A 22,067-nucleotide genomic window follows, 5' to 3' on the forward strand; every position below is an offset into this window, starting at 1 on the left:
ATATCATTAGTGGGCATCCCAACACTAAATATGCAGATTATGCTACTAGCAGTAACATTTCTGAGGCATTTTGGTGCTCTAGAAGCTATTGGACCTACATAATTGAGCTGAATTATATGCAATAGGACACTGAACAGGTCCTAAAGCTTATGTTAAAATGCCAGAGGCTATTCATCTTCATTCATGTATATATGCAGGGTGATTGTTTTTTTTTGTTTTGTTTTTTGTTTTGTTTTGTTGTTTGGTAATCTAGGATGCATAGAATAGGTGCAAATAAAATTTCCTGTTTTAATTTAGTAAGCACTGCTAAGTGTTTTGCTTTCAATTTATCTGGTTTGGTAACTGCCTCCTTGGTCAATGCTATAAAGGATTTGATGATTTCCCCATAGCAGGGAATCCATTACCTGCAAAAACCCATAGTTTCCAAAATTGCTCTTAATTGGATTTTAGTGGATGGACCACTTAATTTTTTAGTATCTTCAATACATTTAGGAAAAATGAAATGTGAATCTTTTAATGAAACAAATCCTAAATATTCAACTTTTGGGAGATACCACTGAACCTTTGATTTTGAGATTTTGTGTCCTCTCTTATATAATTCTAATAGGAAATCTTTGTCATCGACATGGCATGCTTCAGGATTTAGTGAGGCCAAGAGAAAATCATCCACAAAATGTTTTAAGTGGATCCCCTTAAATTCAATATTTGCCAAACCTTGTGTCAAAATTTGGGACAATAAATTAGGACTTTATATGTAACTCTGAGGCAGATAGCACCACATATAATTAGGTCCTTTCCATGTGAATGAAAATATGTTTTGGGAATCTTCATCGATGGGTTTTGAAGAAAAGGCAGAGCACAGATTTATTACTGTGAAATATTTAGCAGTGCTAGGAATAAATGAAATGATAGTTGATGGACTGTGAACCACAGAATATATTTTGATAATATGATTATTAATAGTCCTTAAATCTTGGACAAATCTATAAACTAGTTTTCCTTTTATATTTAGTTTCAGTTTTTAATAGCCAAGATAGGTGTATTGTATTCAGATTTGCAGGAGATTATTATTTACTGTTTGATTGAAGAATTTATCACTGGAGTAATTCCCTCAATTGCTTCTTTTAATAAAAAAATATTGAGAAATAGATGGAGGTAGACCACCTTTTGTTCTAATTTGAACCAGAATAGCTGATTTAAGTAGGCCTACTTTGTGAGAAGATGTAGCACAGAGTGATTCAGATATATCTGTTGGTATTTTAAAATTTGGCATTTTATCCACTTCCTGATTATCTCAAAAGAGTACTAGAAATAAATTTATAGATTCTTCAGGTAGTTCTAAAGTAATATCACATTCTTCAGTACATATTGTGGCTCTTAACTTGCACAGTAGATCTTTCCCCAATAAATTCATTGGGGAATTAGGCATTAAGAGGAATGAATTTTCCACAGACATCATTCAGGGTGAAAATTTTTGGACTTCTAAAGGTGTTCTAGACACAATGAAAACATTAATAGAGTCAATAGAATTGAAATTAGAATCGGGTGTACTCATTGGCACATATCTTGATGTCCCAGTCTCTGAAGACAATCATATAATGTATTCCCTACTATCAGTGTTACATGTGATTCATTGCTATCTAGGGGAGAATAGACTGGAATAACTGGTATAAATATATCTATAACTTGAAAATAAGATGTTTCACTCTTTGATTCCAGAGTCCCTTCTCCCCTATCACATCTTCATTAAGGTCCCTGTACACTTTTCTGAGATTCCTCTCATTGAGGAGGACTTGCATTTTGGCTATTGCATGGACGTACCCCATTTTGTATATCTTGTAAAGTCTTTTGCTTCAGTTTGGCTACTATTTCTATCATTCCCATAGTTAGTATAATTGTTATTTCTGAAAAGTCCTCAGTTATTATTATTTCTAGAATAGTTGTTGTTCCTAGAATAGTTATTCCTTAAGTTCCCACCATTATTTCTAAAGTTACTGAGTATTTGATTGTAGCATCTGCAATTTATCATTAGATGTCCCCCCTTTTCTGCAGAAGTAACAAGTTAGTCTCTGGTTTATATATTCTCAAACCAGAGACATGGCTACTCCAAAATTTTCTCTATTTTCTAGTTTATCAATTTTTTCTTTTTAGTGCTTTTATCTTCTTTCTTAATGCATCCACTAAATGATTATCATTGGCCTCTTTCATTTCATGTCCATTAAAAACATAAACTGCCACTCTCCTTAATTCATCAAGGTCCATATTTATCCAGTTAGGTAAACTGGTTTTAAAATAGTCCTTGACTACTTTGCAATAACTTTTTACAAACTGCCTCCTTAGTTGTCTAATACCTCTTTCTCTGGTTAAATCTATGTCTATATATCTTCCTCCCAGTTCTATAAGTTGGTCCACGAACTGTGAAGGATTTTGTCCTATTTTTGCTTTAGCTTTTCAAATTTTGTCTAAGTACCAGGTTTATCAGAACCAGCTCTCTTTGCATTAAGTATTGCCTCCCTAGTGTGACATAATCTCAATTACTTCTGGGGATCATTACAGTCTCAATTAGGGTTAACCTTCAGTCAGTTGACTGCCCAATTAGCCTCATTAGTGAGTCTGATAACTTTTATCTTTTCCCTTTTAGTTATTAACTCATCTAGAAGATATTCAAAATCAATCCAGGTTGGATTAAATCGACTGCATATCATCGCTAGCTTTTTCAATCATAACTATGGACTTCTTCTTGAGGTTTAAAAGGTTTTTGATGCCTACTAGTTACTAACTCTCTCTTTTTTAGGATTAATGTTGTTACTTCGATTAAAGGGTATAGGCTAGGGTTTGTATCTTCTTTCTTTTGTGTTTTGGTTTTAGTTGCCTGGGGAGAGTTAGAAACCATAAAATAGGCAGTTTGAGTTAAGAGAGAGATAATTTCATCCTGTTAATCAATAGTTTTAGTCATTTCAGAGATACTGTCTTCAAGATGAGCAAATTTAGATAAAGTTTCATTTTGTTGAATAATAGTTTTAGTCAATTGTAAGATGCAGCCTTCAAGATATGCAACTCTAGTCTCCATAATCTCTCTTTCAGTTTTCTCCTTTCCTTAGTAAGAATTAAGCTAAATAATTGATACGTATTGTACCCTTGAAACAATGTGGACACCACAAATACTCCCATAAGCAGTACTAACCAGAGAAAATCCAAAACCATGAGATGCAAAATACCAGTGAAGGTCCCAGTTATTGTGAGTTGTTTGAGGTAAAGTGGCACTTCTTCCTTCACTAACTGTACCATAATATCAAACACCATGGTTACACTCATATACTTTTCCTAATATTGTAATTAACAGATCAATAGATTAATCAAAATCATACTTAGCTCACCAGGCTATGAAATATTACAATCTTTTGTTAGGAGTTTGAACAAAAGTCAGGAGAGCAGTTTGATGAATACAAAACATGTAGTTTATTTTTAGGAAAGTAAGGATAGGAAATAGAAAGAGGAAAAGTAAGAGTAATCTTATAATAGCTTATAACTATACCTAAGATCCCAATCCTGACTAAAATTTTCTTAAAAACCCTAAATCAATCTACCTTCAAGGGTAGCTTCTTCTGCCACAGCCATGCCCAGGACTAAATTTATCTATACTGATTATCTAATAATTTACCCATAATCTAACTACATGCCCTAAGCTAATCACTAATCAATAAGGCTGTTAAGGTGTTAAATCTGTTTCTCTATCTCCAGAAATTTTTGCCAGAAAAATTTCCAGTCTCAGATAGAGTGAGCCACACACTCCTCTCCCCAGAAGACCCAGAGACAAAAGCCCATTCCAACTGTCACATTCTCCTATGTCACCACTTTGTCTCCTATGTAATGGAATATTTTGTAGACTATCAGTTAAACTGTCAGTTAACTGACTCCTACTGTGAAATATTACCTTCTCCCTTGCCTCTTAAAGAGACAGAGGGAGAGATTAAGAAAACCCCTTTTTAACATATAGAACTCTCTTTAATATATAGAATTCTCTATAATACCTTCAATATCAGCTTATGCATATATTGTTTTACCATGAGGAGGAACTCAATTGGCTTTCCTCTTATGTACCACATAGTAAGAGTCTTCTGATCTGTTTTACTCAAACATTATAGCTAAAGTTTGCATACATTTATTCCATTAAAATATCTTTCATTGTCTACATGAGGGTATTTAAGAAGGAGCTCTTTTGGAGTCTCTTTAGTCTCATTGGACTCTGCAGTCACTTTAAGGACATTTCCTATTGCAAGAAAGAAGATAGAAAATGATGCAATTACTTTAGGTTGTTTCAGGAAAAACCTGTGAAGAAGCTGATGTGAGAAGATTTGGCACTATTTATCATATCCCTATTTCCTTCTCACCTACACTAGAGACTTTAGGGAGCTCCCCCTTGGGTGAGATCTGAGGTTATTTTCTATTGATATTCAGTTACTTTGTTCCCAAAAAGAGAGTTTCTTTACTGTATATAGTTTGATATGTATTTTGAAAATATATTTTCTTTGAATTCTGTTTCACTAAATACATGGAAAATGGGTTTCTTTGTTCATTCTTTTGTATGTTCATCATAGAATTGATATTCTGTAAGAAAGGGGTTCAGCCTTGAATATACATGTCTTTCTCCCTGTCCTACCCCACTCCCACCCCCAAGTTAATGAATGAGCAAAAAGTTATCTTAAACCTGAAACCACATTACCTGGATTAATAATCTTTAAGAGAGCAAATAGTTCTTATTCTAGTCTGGTATTCCCTCTCTCTAAAGAAAGAATAGTGATCAAGCTTCTGACATTAACCTCCTGTTAATTTCTAATCTGGTTGAAATTAAAGTCCCCCTTGAAGGAGGGTGGGAGCAGGAAAGGCTAGAGATATCTATTCTACCTCCCTTTCATTCATACAGTGAAAACCCTAACCTACATATAGGGGTATAGTTTTCATTACACATACTAAATTAGTGGTGACCAAAAGAAAAGATACTAGAATATGAGAATTGGAAAAGGTTTCTTATAGAAGATGGAATTTTACCTGGAGCACCTAGGTGGCACAGTGGCTAAAGACAGGTCTTTAGGAAAGACCTTTAGCACCTAAGTGCTAAAGGTAGCACTTAGGAAATTTGAGTTCTAATCTACCCTCATACCCTTATTAGCTGTGACCCTGAGCAAGTCATTTAATCCTGTTTGCCTCAGTTCCTTATTTATAAAGGGAACTAGAGAAGAAAATGAAAAACCACTATAGCATCTTTGCCAAGTAAACCCCAAATCAGATAATGAAGAGTCAGACACTACTGACAGCATTGAATTACAGTAAAAGAAGCAAGGGAAGCCAGTTGATGAAGATAAGAAAAAAAATTCCAGGAGTGCACCACAGGCAGTGAAGATATCCAGTTAGGGAATGCATTATCTGTTGTGAGGAATAGCAAGCAGACGTGTATTATAGTATCATGATAGTATGATATATAAAGAAGTTGGAAGGTAGAGGGAGGGTGTGAAGGTTTTGAAGAGCTCTAAGAATCTACCAGAACTCATTCAAAAGGAAGCTAGGATGCCATGGTTTGGACTCTATTAAAGAACAATAATTTTGACAAATAAGTCGAGGAGGTATTAAAATAGAGAAATGAGGCAGTGAGTTTAATCATCATTATATTGTAATACTCAAGATATGAGGTGGTAATGGACTATGTCAGGATAGTATTAATGTCAAAGGAGAGAATAGGGCACACATGATAGATGTTACAAAGGTAAAATTAACAGGACATGGAATAGACATAGGAGAGGGGTAGGCAGTTAGAAAGAGTGAGCTGAAAATGATACCTAGGCTGTGAGCCTGAGTGGCTGGAATGATGTCAGTGCCTTTTACAGTAATAGGGACATTCAGAAGATGGAAGGGTTTGGGGGAAAATATGATTTCTTTTTTGTTCTTGTTGAATTTAAGATAACTATGGAGTATCTAGTTTAATATTTCCCGTTTGTTCTTGTTCAATTGTATCCAACTCTTTGGAGCCACTTTGATTATTTTGTCTGTGGGGTTTTCTTGGCAAAGATATAGGGGGTGATTTGCCAATTCCTCCTCCACTGGATTAAGATAAAGTTTAAATAACATGCCCAGGATCACACATTTTATATACTTCATCTTGTGAGATAAGAATGTTAATTAGTTTGAGGTTCATACATATAGTCTATGAAGCCCATTTGGGAGTAGTTTGCCAAATCCTGAACTAGATGATGATCTTAAAAAAAAGAGCATTTATAAAAGCATGAGGAGAAATAGAGGAAAAAGTAGTCTCGGGAAAATCTAGAGAGAAAAGAGTAGCAAGGGAAAAAATGATCAGTAGTGTCACAGGATACACAGAAATGACATGGGATAAGGAGGGAAGAAAGGCAATTAGATTTGACAATTTAGAAATAATCGATCATTTTTGAGAGAGTTGCTTCCATTGAATGATGAAACTGGGATTCAAAACTGAAGGGTTAAGAAGAGAATAAGAGGAAAGGAAGTGGAGGTATCATCTCTGGACAACCTTTTCAATTAGTTTAGACACAAAGTCAGATGAAATATAGAAAATAGCTAATAGGGATAGATAGATCAAGTCCTTATTTGTGACTATGTAAGGGGAAAAATAAGAATGTTTTAGTCATAAGAAGCAGTGAGGAAATAAAATGAAAGATGTGATAAGAGGGCTAATGGAAATGAAACTATGCTGAAGATTAGATTAAATAGAAGAAAGTACACTTAATTGAGGAATTAAAAAAAATCAAATGTTATCCAGAACATTCAGGTAAATAACATGGGAGGAAGAAAAAAAGTAATATTATTATCAGGTGATTTGGACTGAAAGAGAAAATATTTGTAGATTCAGGAAAACAGAATAAATGTAGCAGAGAATAATGTAAAAATGTTGAAGGATTTCAATTACTGGAATACCTTCTTGAGCTTTCTATCTATCCTGAGTAGAAGAGTTAAGAATTTTTTACTTGCCCCAATTATAATCTCCTCCCACAAATGAAAGTAATTTTTCTTTTTCTTGATCTAATTCTTTTGAAGAAGGAACAATTACTTGGTATATGAAAATGATGGGAATCTTAGGGGGAAATGACCATTCCATCATAAATTTTGTAATAAATGAGAGGAAAGATAACAATAGTCTGACATTTAACCTAAGTTTGGGAAGTAGTTATTTAAAAGGGTTCAGAGAAAGAATTAGTAAGACTTTTATCAAAGTAAGGAGATGGGGAGGGGAGGAATGAGAACATAAGGAAAACTTTCTTTTTTTTATTAGTACTTACACATTTATTTCAGGTATGCAGTTAACATGCATATTATTGAGCAAAATTGGATTGCAAACACATATTCAAATATCATAAACAAATTTTATCAAATAACATAACTGGCACTAGTGTTATAAGCATATTAATGGAACTCATAAGGAAGAGTCATGAAAGAGGACTGCAGCCCATAGCAATTTTCTTTTTACCAAATCAAAATTCTTGGTAGCACCATAATGGCAATACTTACATGAAACAAAAAAGATGGAACATTGTTACTTCATTTTTTTTCAGTCCTTTGCTTTGCATTTTAGTGAATCAGACAGAAGAGGTAACAATGTAAGCACTTTGGCCAACGTCAACTTCCTTTTGTGAGCAAAAGTTAAAAGTAATAAAGCTGACAATGTTGGGAACTGGTTTTTTTTATACCTTTGCAAGCACTACACTGTGCTTTAATTCAATGATGGGAGATGGGCATGCGTTTTGCAAACTGCTATTTTGTAAAAGCTGTCCACTGAAGCCTGAGTGAGTCTTTGGTGGGCTAATACTTTTTCATCATCATCATTATCAATAAGTATTATGTGTTTTCCTCTCTACCTTGGTCATTTTGTGATCTGTAGATTTTAGTTCGAATCCTAGGTGGCCACAGAGGATGTTCTAGGAAATAACACAGTAAAATCATCAAACAACTAGGCACTTAAAACCCAGTCTATTCCAAAGGCACTGAGAATCAGTGGGGCACATTCTTCCCCTTGATGAAAAAAAAGTAACTGTTTCTTTAAAATGCTTATAAACCAATGGAGTCTTGTTTTACATTTTGTATACATATCTTATCATTATTTCTTGCTGTCTGTCTACTTAATTACCATTACAGCTTTCTAGTAAAGTGTTATAAACATTATACAAGATATATCACATACCATGTTTCTCTAGTTCAAAGTTGTGCAAAAATTGCCATTACATTGATCAAAGTGTACAAGTATCCAAACAGTAGTAAATGGGCTGCATTAAGCTCTGTATATCCACATTGCATATGATTCACCCCAGATGATGGGGAAAATTTGTGGCCAGTTATGAGTAGAAATGTTATAAAGGACATCAGCTATTCTAGAATAACCTGCAAGGATCATGGGAGACTCCTGCTTCTTTTAAACAGTTTCCCTTAGTGGTTTTCCTAATTGGCACTACCCATTTATCAGAGTCTCAAGTTTTCATGAAAACATTGTAGGATTACATTAGTATTTTATATATCCATTATAAATTAAACCAAATTTCTATCTGAATACACAAGTATGTATTTTAAAGCAAAGTTTTGTGGCAAACACACAAAACATTGTAGGATTACATTAGTATTTTATATATCCATTATAAATTAAACCAAATTTCTATCTGAATACACAAGTATGTATTTTAAAGCAAAGTTTTGTGGCAAACACACAAAACATTGATCTTATGGTTTATTGTCCTGTTGTAAAGTACATTTAAAACTTCATTTCATAAGAATTTGGTAACTAAGATCCACATGAAGCATTTTGCCTTGTTACATATAAAATATGATTGCATCATTATTACAAAACCTGGCTTCTGCTGGTAACTTGAAACTTACAGTAGTCACAGGTAGTTTAACCAGCTCCAGACAGGGCTGTTCAGCGGTAAATATCTTGCAGCACTTAAACGTCTAAATTTCAGTCTGAATTGTAGTATTTAATTCCATAACCTGTTGTGAATCGTTGTTATTTGGTTCCTTTAGTCCCTCACCAAAAGAGAGATCTACACTGGCTGTCGTCACACAGCTCCCACGCTCTTCAGCAATATAACACAATGGTGGAACTTCAGCTGGGGTAGTCAGTACAGGAATATCACTTGGATGGGGAGAGTTTTCCAGGCTGTCATTTTCTAACTCAGGAAGAATGTTAACAGTAGCAAAAAGTGTGTGATTATCATTGAAGACATGGTCACAGGAAGTTTTCATGCTTTCCAAGTCAGAGCAACTAAATTCGGAGAAATGACTTGAGTGGGAGTCGGCTACAGATGGAATGCTGTCACTGAGAGATGGTGAGTCAAATTCACTGGAGTTCATGCTCTGTTGCTCTAATAGTTATGCATTCATGTCCTCTCTGGTCTCATTTATCTTCATGCTTCTCTTTTTCCTCAGTTTACTTTTAGGTTTTTTGCTTGCTATTTCTTTGGACCATTTGTTGGCACTGGCTTTACCTTTTGACATGCCACCAGATGAACCACCAGCATGATCTTGGCCAAAAGCACCACTTCCATCCTCCACACTACTGCTTCCACTATTGTGTCAAAATTTGACTGGTTCTGATTCAATATCGACTTGTACCTCCATACACTAACTGTTCCCAAACTGATAGTGCCAGATTCTCCACTTAGACTGTACCATTAATTCTGTACATCTGCTTGTACTTCCAACCAGTTAAAACAGTTGACCATTGTACTTCCTGATAGACTCCCTGTTATACTAGCTCCAGCTAGGGCCATGATGCTGGCTGTTTCACTCAATTTGTCTTGAATAACTCCTTTTCGATCCATGTGGCTTCCACTTGCACTCAACTACCAGTTAGCCCACCGACACTGCCTTCTCCTATACTAGGGTTGTAACGTGCTTCTGCTACTGAAGTTGCATCTATTGCTATATTGGCTCCACCAATATTTATATCATTTTCATCATCAAATTCAATGTTGATTCCCTTTACATTGCTTGCTGACACTCCACAATCTCCACTTTGATAGAGAGATTTTGGAATGACTCTATAAACATAAGCCAACATAAAAGAAACACCAATGCCTGCAGTTACTGCAGCTACAATTGGAGATACTATTACAGACAAAGTTACAGAACCTGATATGGCCAAATTCCATTTGTGCTTTGAAATATCCTTGTCTTCATGCTGATTATGAATCTTAAGTCCAACATACACAGGGATTCCAATAATCATTGCAGGAATACCAATGCCAGCTATTAAATCAATTCCTATAGGAGTACCAACAAGTATTCCTAGCTGCCATAGTATTTTCTTCTTGTGGCTCCAAGGTTTCTTTCCCCAAAAAGTACATCCTGATGGGCTTAAATAATGTATATCTGAGATCTCTTTCATACACAGCTAATAAAACTCACAACCACAGACAGCACATGTCATGTGATTTCAACTTCCATCATTCATCTTTATTATATATGCAGCACATCATGGACATGGTTTTATATTATCAGCTGCTGCTCCAGACTCTTAGCTATAACTAATAGAAGAAGAACATATTGTTCTCAGACGTAAGCTCTGGACTCTCTCCTGTCAGACAGCATTACAGGTCTGATTTGGATGCCAAATCTGTTTACAATGGTAGCAGAACTCTGTTCAACAGCCTTCATGTCCACAAGTTAATTTTGGACAGCTGGCACAGCCAAATGCTATCACAGCATATCCACAATCTGGACCTGGGCACCACCTACAGTCAGGGTCTGCAACAAGCCACCATCTAAGCATAAATTCTTCATATTTATTCATCTGTATATGATCACTTACTGTCAAGTGAATATCATGTGGATTAAATCGTTCAGTGCATTCTGGGCATCTGATATTAACTCTACTCTCAGAGATTTCAATTCTCAGATATTGTTGTAAGCAATCCACACAAGATCTAAGATGACAAGTCATTATATCAGGAAATCTTTCCTTAGAATGTCACAAAAAAACATAAAGGACACCTCATAAACTATCCACTCTGTTTGCTATTGATGATTGTTCCATTGTCAGAGGAGGTATATATGGAGAAAACTGTTCTTATCAGTACACATTTCAGAATGTATACTTTCAATACATGCAATTCCATCCACCCTGCTATTGAGATCCTTTGATTTATGTTTGGTGTCCTTTTTTTTTTCCTAAATAGAAATGACCTAAATGACTTTTTGGGGGGCCTATTTGACAGAAGGCAAACTCACAGATGAGGCAGAAGACTGAAGGTCCCAATCTGACTCCATTTGCCAATGCAAATTCATGTCTAGAATACTCATTACAACTGAGTGAGGGTCAGTGTTCACATACAACCCTCCACCATCATTAGCAATAAGTCATTGTTCTTGTCTTTGCATTATGATTTGGCCATGAGGTGAGATAATCCTTAGTTTCTGCTGAAGAATGTCCACAACTGTTTAATATCCAAGTGATTGATTTTACAGATATTCTTTTTTGGTTGAAGTCTACCACCATCTGGAATATATAGATGCATTTAGCAAAGCAATATCATCCCCTCTGTCTTCAACTGTGCAGGTGTAATTATGCATGTGTATTGTTTTGATCTTATGCATCTTCTTTCAGCTAAAAAAGAAGTGACATCTTAAAACTTCAATTCAGGAGTGGCAGTGGTGGCAGCAGCAACAAGGGCCAAGGTATCATTGCCTACTGGGTCCAGGCCTATCTCCTGGTAGCAGTGGTGGCAGCAGTAATAGCAGCAGCAAGAGGAGGAAGTCATAAGGAATACTTTCAAGAATTAAACTCTGGAGATTCAAAATAAAAATTATGCTGATGAGTAAGAAAAAGATCATTGAATTTTTTCTTAAAAAGCTAATGTTGGTAAATAAGAATCCTAAAGATGGATGTTTTGAAAGACATCCACTTAAGAGGTGAATAAGGTAAAGAAATAGATCATTAATTAGAAGCCGAATGCAAAAGTGGGATCATGAATATCAAATGGGATCATGAATAGAATCAGCTGAAGTTTGAGGATTTTTACAGAATTTTTTAAAGCATACTGAGGAAAAGAAACAGATTCAAGATAAAATAGAATAAGAGATGATATGAAGAAATGTGGGTATTTAAACATGATTTTATTTTTCATTTCTTTGCTAATGAGAATACTCTTTGAAATGGAAATCGAAAATATGACTAAGAGGGACTGTATTCCTAAATAAATTACAATTAGTAAGAAAATACTTATCTTCTCTTGATATCAGTTTTCTGGACCTATGTGAATTTCATTGTTACAAAGTGTTGCATTAACCAACAGATACTTTGGTTGAAATACTGTCAGTGATCTTTAAATGACCATGGAGAATAAAATGATACCATATGGGTGGGAAAAACAAATATTCACCTATTTTTAAAAAATGGAACAGAAGTTTCCAGTCATTGACATGGGCTCTTAACTTTAATTCTGGGGGAACACTGTTAAAAACTAATTTTAAAAAAATAATGATGTATTTCTAAGTGAACATAAAGAAGAGAAAATGCTACTTACAAAAATCCATCATGATTTCACTAAGAACAGACTGTGAAAGTATTTTTTTTTCTTTTGACAATTTTTTAGGTAAATTAAATGATCTATTGGACACAGTTTAATTAAAATTTAACTTAATTTTTTTCCAATTGCACGGAAACAATTTTTGACAATTGTTCTCTGACATTTTGTAAATCAAATTTTGTACCTCATTCCCTCCCTCCCTAAGGTAGTATGTGACAATTTATTTTTCATATATTGTATGTATTCATTTATATGTATTATGTTAAATTACTGTGTATCACTGTGTCTTGGATTTGGATTAAAATGAACTCGTGAATGAAATAAAAAGGATGGCATCAGCAATAAAATTCCAAAAATTCCCCCTCTTGCTATTTATAGCATTTGTGTGTGTTTGGATGTGTGTGTGTTTTGTCATGAGGCTTTTGGGGTTCTCTTGGAACATTGTTTGGCTAACGCATTTATTTCTTCATAGTTGATCATACTACAATACTTTTGTTACTTTATGACCTGTTCTCCTGGTTTTGTTCACTTCACTTTGCTTCAGTTCATATAAATCTTTCCACATTTTTCTGAACTCATCCTTTCCATCATTACTTCTGATGCAATAATTTTCTATTACAACCATTAACCACAACTTGATCAGCCATTCTCCAATTGATAAAATCTCTTCTTTTCCACTACAAAAAGAATTGCTAAAAATAGTTATCTACAAGTAGACCCTTTCCGCTTATTTCTGATATCTTTGGGATACATATTCAATAATTATATTGCTGGGTTAAAAAGCATACATAGTTTCATGGTACTTTGGGTGAGGTTCCATATAGCTCTCCAGTTTAGTTCTTTCAGTTAACAGTTCAACCAATAGTGCATTAGTGTTCCAATTTCCCCACATTCTCTCCAGCTTTTGCCATTTTGCCTTTTTGGTCATATTAGCTACTCTGATAGTTGTGAATTTGTATCTGAGAATTGCTTTAATTTTCATTGCTCTAATCAACATCCATTTGGAGTATTTCCTCATATGATTATAGATGGTTTTGATTATCTGAATACCGCCTCATCAGATCCTTTTACTATTTATCAATTGGGGAGTGATTTTTATTTTTTTATAAAATTGAATTAGTTCTCTATTTAATTCATTCTTTATCAGAAATACTTGCTAAAAAAAATAAAAGACCTCCCCAGCTTTCTCCTTTCCTTCCAATAATGGTTATACTTTTGTTTATGCAGAAATTTTTATGTTTAATGTAATTAAAATTATCCATTTTATTTTTTCATAATGTTCTATGTGTGTTGTTTGGTCATAAACTCTTCCCTTTTCCAGAAGTCTGACTGGTAAACTTTTCCATGTTTACTTAATTTATTTTTGGTTAGGGCGTGTTGGAGCACAAAAGACAACACGGCCATCCAATGCAGCTGAGGAAGTCTCCAGGTGTAATGACTTTTCGTGCCACTGGACCCAGGCTTCCAACACCGAGAGAGTGGGACTGTCTCTGTGCACCAACTTTTCCACTTAAATCTCCTTCACGCACAAGTGTCTTTGTGCACACTCATCTATCATAGATGAAAATGTACAAAGACTATCGTCATCCTTGGTTACTGAGAGACTACTACTATCCCTTTATTTCTATATTGAGTATCCATTTTTACTTTGTCTTGGTATGTGATCTAAGATGTCTATGCTTAATTTCTTCTACATGGTTTTCCAGTTTTCCCAGCAGTTTCTGTCAAAGTTATTCCCCCAATAGTTGAGATTTTTTGATTGTTTACTTATATTTGAGCAAAGCACTTAGATGGAAATATATGAGCAGACAGAAATACAATCAAATAACTCAGAAATGGTTGAAAACCAAAGAACAAATATTAACATTTCATATGTGTTTGTATTATCTAACATCATTATCAATGAACATGGAGAAGGCATAAATATCTCTAACATATTTCAGAAGACAGAAAACTTAGAGTGATTGAATGGTACTTTAGGAAATTTTAAAAAAGAAAGGAGACACAAGGGGGGAGGTAGATGGCTTAATGGATTGCAAGCCAGACTTGAAGACAGGAAGTCTTATGCTTAAATCTGGAATCAGACACTTCCCAGAGTGAATTTTAGATTTACTCCACTCTGCTTAGTCTTTAGAATTCTAGCAACCAGGAATGTATACACCCCCACTTAAGGATTAACTGTAGGAGAGGATGGTCTGTGACCTGTTTGTGCTTGCAAGTGACAAATTAGAAATAACTCACTGACCCCCTGGGCTGTCCTAAGCCAAGTTTAAGCCACCGTTGGTCCATATGAGATGCAGGAAGTAATGTAAAGAACTGCCTTTATAGTTCATGTCACTTCCTGTGAGGGGGACTTTGAGGACTTTTGTTGCTTTTGTGGTTTTGGTGGATTTGGGTAGTGGAGCTTGACTTGGTTGTGCATGCGACCTCAGACTGCTTCCCTAAAGAGACCACACTGTGAGTTATAAGGCTGGCTTTCATTTTCCTTGATCCTTCTGAAGGTTCCAGACTCCAAGGAGGTCCCTCATCTTGAAAGAGGCCACCTAACTGGAAGCTGAGTTAGATTTAAACTCCCCCTGACTTAGGCCAGGTTAGAGTAGATCTTTCCCCTTTCCCCTATTTCTCCTTCTTCTTAATTTCTTCTTTCTATTGTAAATAAACCACCAAAAATCACATTCTTACCTGAGTATTTCATCAGGATTTAGAATTTAAATACCTGGTGACCACTAAAATAATATATTTAGTCTCAACCCTAAACTTTACCCTTAACACTAGCTATGTGACCTAGGGTAAATAAACCTTAATTACCTAATTTTTACCATTCCTCTGCCTTGGGACCAATAGTTACTATCAGTTCTACGTCAGAAGATAAGACTTTTTTTTAATGACAGGAGCAATTATTTGTATATTAAAGTATTGGGCCTATATTAATGCGATAAAATCTGATATGGATAAATGTAACATCCTGCATTTAGCGTCTAAAAATCAACTTCATATGTACAAGATGAATGAGCTAGAACTAGATGGTAGTTTGTCTGAATACATATGAATATTGTTGTGTAATTTTTTTCTAACCACAGATACACAAATGATAAAAATATCCAAGCCATAAAGAAAGAGGTTTATTGTGAGGGTGTTTATCCCACAGCAAAGCTGTATCCCTGGTCATGACCAGAGGTCCCTGAGCACTGTAAGAAAACTTTCTTGATACCACAAAGAATTAGACAACTTTTATACCAATAAAGATAGTACAATAGTCATGCCCCTCAAAGAATAGAGAAACCGAGAAGCAACATTTGTTGGTTTGGTCAACTAGGAAGCATCCCTTATTTGGCAAAAGAAATCTTTTGTTCATGACTTAAGAATCACTTGATGGAAAGTGAGGAACTAGTTATGTTTGGGTTAAGAATGGGTGGTGATGAGTGGTACCAGGTTCTGAACTGAAGATCAGGCATATAATGAATATAATATATGGCTAGTCAGGAGGGTCACACCCACCTACACTGGTGAATAAGAGAGAGAGAGAGAAAGAGAAAGAGAGAGAGAGAGAGAGAGAGAGACAGAGAGACAGAGAGACAGAGACAGAGAGAGAGACAGAGAGAGACAGACAGAGAGACAGAGACAGAGACAGACAGAGAGACAGAGAGAGACAGAGACAGAGAGACAGAGACAGAGATACAGAGAGAGAGACAGAGAGACAGAGATTGGGTTGAGGAAATTGGAGAGAGGAAAGGGATGGATTTTCCCCTTGCTTACCTTTGGGAAAGATCACCCAGTTATGTCTCCTCGAAGGACTAAATATGTCTCCTCAGAGAGTGGGTCTGGAAAGTGGAGGTTTACTTAGAAGCAAAAGCTTTAGTGAAGTGATTCACTGCCTCCCTTCTCCATCTCAGCTATTGTTGAGAGACAGGTTAGACTTCTCTGCCTCTGAGTCCTTCCAGTACTCCAAATACCCCATATTCTCTTTAATATCTGGTGTTACTCCTCAGTCCAGGGGATAGGATTGTTCTTTGTGTATAGTTGTTCATTCCCCAGGGTGTTGAGCTAATCCTTCTCTTTGAGGAGAGGTATAGTTCTCCCCAAATCTTCAGTCCCCTTCTTTAGTGTCAGAACGCAGACAGACCTGAGCTAAGTAGCAACCCTTTAATGAGGAATCACTCAGGGAAGGGAGAGATGAAAGTTTGGATAAGGAAAGTAGGTAGCAAGAGTCCCTATTGACTAGTAGATTGATCCCCCCAATCTTGGGGGTTCAGGCTTATGCCCTTGACTCCTCTTCTGATCAGCTGTTGACTTCTCCCCAATCCTTAGCTAATCTAGTTAGGATGATGGAGTTAAGGACAAATGGGGGATAGAGAGGTGGAGAATAATTCTTGGAGAGAATTTTCTCAGTAGATCACTTCTTTCAAAGTCCTATCTAAAATATTTGATCTGAATGAGAGGTTACAGGAGTTCACTATGAAGCAGTGGATGTCCAGAGAGACCCCCAGCCAGAGAGGTCCTTTGCTCAGTCTCTCAACTGTTGAAGTGGCAGTTTTGAGTTTTTCATAGCCTCTGATTTTCCTGGAATCCTGGGTTTCTTCCTTTCTGCCCCTCCCCGACATTGGCTGCTTTTTGCTCAACTGGATCTGATATCCCTCCTTTGCAGTTTCTCCTCTCTCATACATGAATCAGAAGTTAGGGTGTTGGATATAGCAACATTAAAGGGTGTGGCTAGCATTAAGACTTTATAAAAGTAGTTATTAACTTAATCTAAAACCTTGATACTTATGCCAGAATATTCACAAAAGCTTGCTAAAATAATGACTTATGCAAACTATCTTAGAATTACAATTATGATTATTTCAAGACTACTGATAACATTAAAATCTAATCTTCATATAAGGGGCTAGGAGGATTTTTCTCATAATATTTTATGTATGATTTTATCTATCCATCCATCTATCTATCTATCTATCTATCTGTCTGTCTGTCTGTCTGTCTATCTGTCTATCTGTTTAAATGCATATAAATACACAATCCCACACACTCCTGTCATATAATTTCTAACCACAAGAATGCAAATGAAAGTAAGCAAGTCTGTAAGGCTCCAAGGCTAAAAGAATTAGGTTTATTGAAAGGTCCCATTCCACAATAAAGCCAGACTTCTGGTCAAGACCAAATGACTCAGAGTCCTATGAGAGGACTTTCTTTATGCCCAAAGAATATTAAAACTTATATACCAAATTAAAAATGATTCAGAGTAACAGTTATACCCAGCAAAAAATAGAGGGATGTGGAAGCAATGTGATTGGTTGAGGCAATCTGGAAATACTACCCATTGGTAGAAGTCACTTGATGGACAAGGGTGAAGGAGGGGGTTGTGTATGTATACATACATATACACACACTTTTTTCCCATACTATAGATGATACAAGTCAAAAACATAATGTTGCATTAAAAATTAATATGAACCAAGGGGTTTATTAAGTAAGAAATTGCTTTAGGAACTAGAGTGTCTTCCCTGATATCATTATATCTATAATATTGCCCCCTTTTCTGGGTAACACATTTTAGTAAGGATACCAATAAATTGGAAAACAACTAGAGTAGAAAGCACCTATCATCATCAGAATGTATTATAAACAGTTGATGCTTTGTGGATATTGAAACTCAAAAAGTGAAATCTTCACTGGCATGGAGGAGGATAAGGGTATACCATACTCTTATTATTACTGGAAGATCTATAATATACACAAATTATTAGGTTTATTATACTTGGTTGTCCAAAGGTGGGATGACTAAAAATGTAAAAAGTAAACTGTATTTAATAGACATTAAAATTCCTTTATAAATGAGTGAAACAAAAATGGAACACTGTTTTGCAGAAAATTAAGTTATCTCATTAAATCACAGGGAATTGTGGGAAGGGAATTTCCCTCCCCATTATGTAGCTTTGTTTGACACCATCAATCAATGACCTGGAGTTTGTTTACCATTGAGATGTGCAGACCCTCAGAGAAAGGAAATTGAAATCAACAAGACAGGAAACTGATCCCATAGGCATTGCCCACCTGGCCATTACCAGGCAAATTAAAGAATCATGATTGGTTCCTGAGAATTGACATGGAATAGCTAGTGGGTGAAGAAAATTTAATAAAATAATAGAATAAAATAAAAACTTAATAAAAGAAGTCTGCTCACTCTCTTCTGGTTGGAGCTGGGAACCTGAATGAACCCCTGTTGGTGGTGAGCTTCATTCCATCAAAGAGCAAATAGGGCAGTCATCTAATCAATTCGCTACCTCTTTCTTACATTTCCCTCTCTTTACTCTCACTACTTTGATGTAATAAAGCTAGTATAGCAATTAGCAGCCTCATAATTTAATTTAATTAATTAATGAAATTAATAAATTTAATTAATTAAATAATCACTTTTTGGAGATATTGGAGAAGAGTTTCCTTTGGAAGGGGCGGATCCTCATTAGCTATATTATACTGTATTTCTGTCTACACTACCTCTTTCCATATAAGTATATCAATTTTGAATAGCCTCTGAGGTCTCTAAAACTCCCATATTCTAAAATGTGATTTTTTTTATTATCTGATAACATTTCTTATTTAAAATTCATGATTACTGAGAACTGTAAACTGACATCACCAGTCTAAAACAAAAAAAAAATTACATGTACAGTTTTTTCTGTCATATTTCCCCCTAACACAAAGAAACTAAAATTCATTAGTACAAAAAACTTAAATATGTGTTTATTTATTAGGAAATTCTTCAAATCTCAAAACTTCTTCAAAAATATTTCTTAAAAATAAAAAGGAAAGAGAATTCATAGAATATCTCTCATTTTGAAATTTTTCCATCTTTTTCTCCACAATGTTTCTACTATTGTTATTTCAAATATACACTCTTTTATCTTGCCTCAACCATTCTAAAACTGTTACTCTTTTACATGATTCACTTTTCTTTCCAGGGCTAATAAACCCGGTTTTAATTACTACAACTTATAAATGGTTAAGGGAGGTAACAAATTAGAGGTTTTTCAAGACAGCATTGTTCAGTAAATGTAATTTGTACTTTTGATGTTTGGACAAGGACTCTTTTTCTAAAAAAAAAAACATTGCTTAATTATATGGAGAAACAGAACAAACAATAGGCTTTATTTTGTGCTTTCTTTTTCTCCCAATATATATCTTGAAACTTCCCTTTATTTTTACTAAATTCTTTTTGACAACATTCTTTTTTTATAATATGCTTAATGATATTTTTAGTGTGAAAACATAGTCTCTCTTAAGTAGAGTCATCTGTTTAAAATATTAGCTATAAATGTAAACTTGAAATTTATTCTAAGTAATTATGTTAGGAAAACTATGGTTACTTCTAATTAAATAGAGAGAAGTGAAATACTTTATAGGCTTTCCAAATACATCCCACCTGCATCTTCTATAAATGTACTAAAAAGAGCATATTTTAGAAGTACCTTTAAATTGTATATGGACTTCTGCTTAAATTAATGTGTGTACAAAGTGTATTGTTCCATTGTACCGAATACGGTGCTTTAATTCCATTTTGGACTAATTTCAGAAACTTAGAACTAGAAAAAAATATTTTGCTTCTTAAAAGTATTCTGTCTCTTGCTGGCTCTTCAGCCAGGAGAAGCTAGAGAACACGCTGAGCCACCCCTGCGAAGTAGAGGCTGATGAGGAGCTCTCATACCTCCAGCAGTCAACCAACTTTATCCAAGATATGGGGCAGTGACTAAATGTCTCTCAACTTACAACAAATACTGCAATTGTTTACATGCACAGGTTTTATATGCACCATTCTTTCACAAAGTGAAACAGAAATGGTGAAGGGATGGTCTCAAATTGAATTTATCTTTCCTTGGATCTTCCTTGGCCTGTCTAATTACCACAATTCAATAAATACATAATGGAATGAGAGCACTATACACTGTAGGCCTGATGTGGATACACTAGTTTTACAAAGCTAATAGCACCTACTGCATTATTCTTGGCTGCAAAATTGGAAGAGCAGCCAAGAAAACTTGAACATGTCATCAAAGTAGCACATGACTGTCTTCATCAAGAGCTACTGTTGGACACAAAGATCTTCAGCAGACCCCAGAACTGGTTATATTTGAAAGTATAATGCTATAAACTCTGGGTTTTGAGATCACCATTGAACACCCACATATAGATGTGGTGAACTGTACCCAGTTAATGAACAAGCAAGAAGTTGGCATAGACATCCTATTTCATGGCTACCAACAGGTTGTTATCCTGTCCCACTTTGTTGCACTGTTGGAGCACACTATAGCTTCCTTTACTGTAGGGCCTCCTTCATGTGTCTTTTACCCTTGTTGCAACAGGTGACTGGACCATTTAGAGTCGTGGTACCTTCCTGTTTACAGTTCAGTGTATTGTACAAGGGTCTTTTGGCACAAAGGGTTTAAATGCACAATGACAACTGTAGTGGTGCTTTCTGATGACATATTCTTGATTGTCAGTGCATAAGTCTAAAATTGGTAGCCTGAATAGCAGCTAAAGATTACAATGGGCTAAACTTAACCTAGAAAAACAAGCATCTTGTCCACAACTTACTGCCTTTTGCCTTCAATATAAACCAACAGTGACAGCATGTTTGTGCATTCACTTGTCCTGCAAGTGGTCCAATTGGGAGATTCCTGTATCTACTGATTGAAAGCATTGGTGTGAATATGTGAATCCATCAGTTACCTTAGAATTACTAGATGAATTGACTCACTAGTTCCTACAAATTTTGTAGAAAACTCCTAATAGATTGAAGAGGATATGGAAATGAAGGGCTAATCAGGTGGCTAGAAAATCAAAAGGGGATGGACAGGTGTCTAAAACAGCTCTTCTTGGTTCATCTCTGGCACAGAATTCCATTTTAGTAGCTAGTGTTACTCATGTGACTGCAAATGCAAGCTTTCAAAAACCATCTATCTCAGCATTTCCTGCTCCAGTACCTCTGAATTCAGGAAATATTTCTGTTCAGGATAGTCATACATCTGATAATTTGGCAATACTAATGACAGGAATGCAAAGTACCTCATACAGTTTGGGATCACACCAAGAATGGCCTCAACATCAAGAACCAAGAAGGACAGAACAAATATATTCACAGAAACAGAAGGGTTCAATGTCTGGAAGTCAATACAACATCAACTTCCAGCAAGGACTTGCTGAGTCATTACATTCAGGATTACATCACAGGTCTGACAAACTGATCATTCTTCAGTTAAACAAGAATATATTCACAAGGCAGGAAGCAGCAAACGCCATGGGCCAGTTTCTTCTGCTTCTGTAATAGTTCCTCAGAAAATGTCATTAGATAGAGAGGGAAATGAAAGCTAGAACCACTTGAACTGGATGTAGGGGAACATTATGTAGCTGCCCAAACAGAGAAGCCCCACAAAAAACACATGAATTGCAGGCAGCCAACAGCAGTTCTGTAACTTCTCTTATTAAAATGAAAATTCCTATTGCGAATGCAGAGAAACCAGAAAAAATACA

General features: G+C 35.4%; 2 pseudogenes; one reads left to right on the forward strand and one right to left on the reverse strand.

The window, feature by feature from the left end:
• Nucleotides 1-8,760: 8,760 nt before the first annotated feature.
• LOC107651726 (E3 ubiquitin-protein ligase RNF19A-like) lies at nt 8,761-11,657 on the reverse strand (annotated as a pseudogene).
• Nucleotides 11,658-16,342: 4,685 nt separating this feature from the next.
• Nucleotides 16,343-20,847, forward strand: LOC100023359 (cyclin-T2-like; annotated as a pseudogene).
• The last annotated feature ends 1,220 nt before the right edge of the window (nt 20,848-22,067 follow it).

The sequence above is a fragment of the Monodelphis domestica genome, chromosome 3 (assembly GCF_027887165.1).
Source record: "Monodelphis domestica isolate mMonDom1 chromosome 3, mMonDom1.pri, whole genome shotgun sequence".
Lineage (NCBI taxonomy): Eukaryota > Metazoa > Chordata > Mammalia > Didelphimorphia > Didelphidae > Monodelphis > Monodelphis domestica.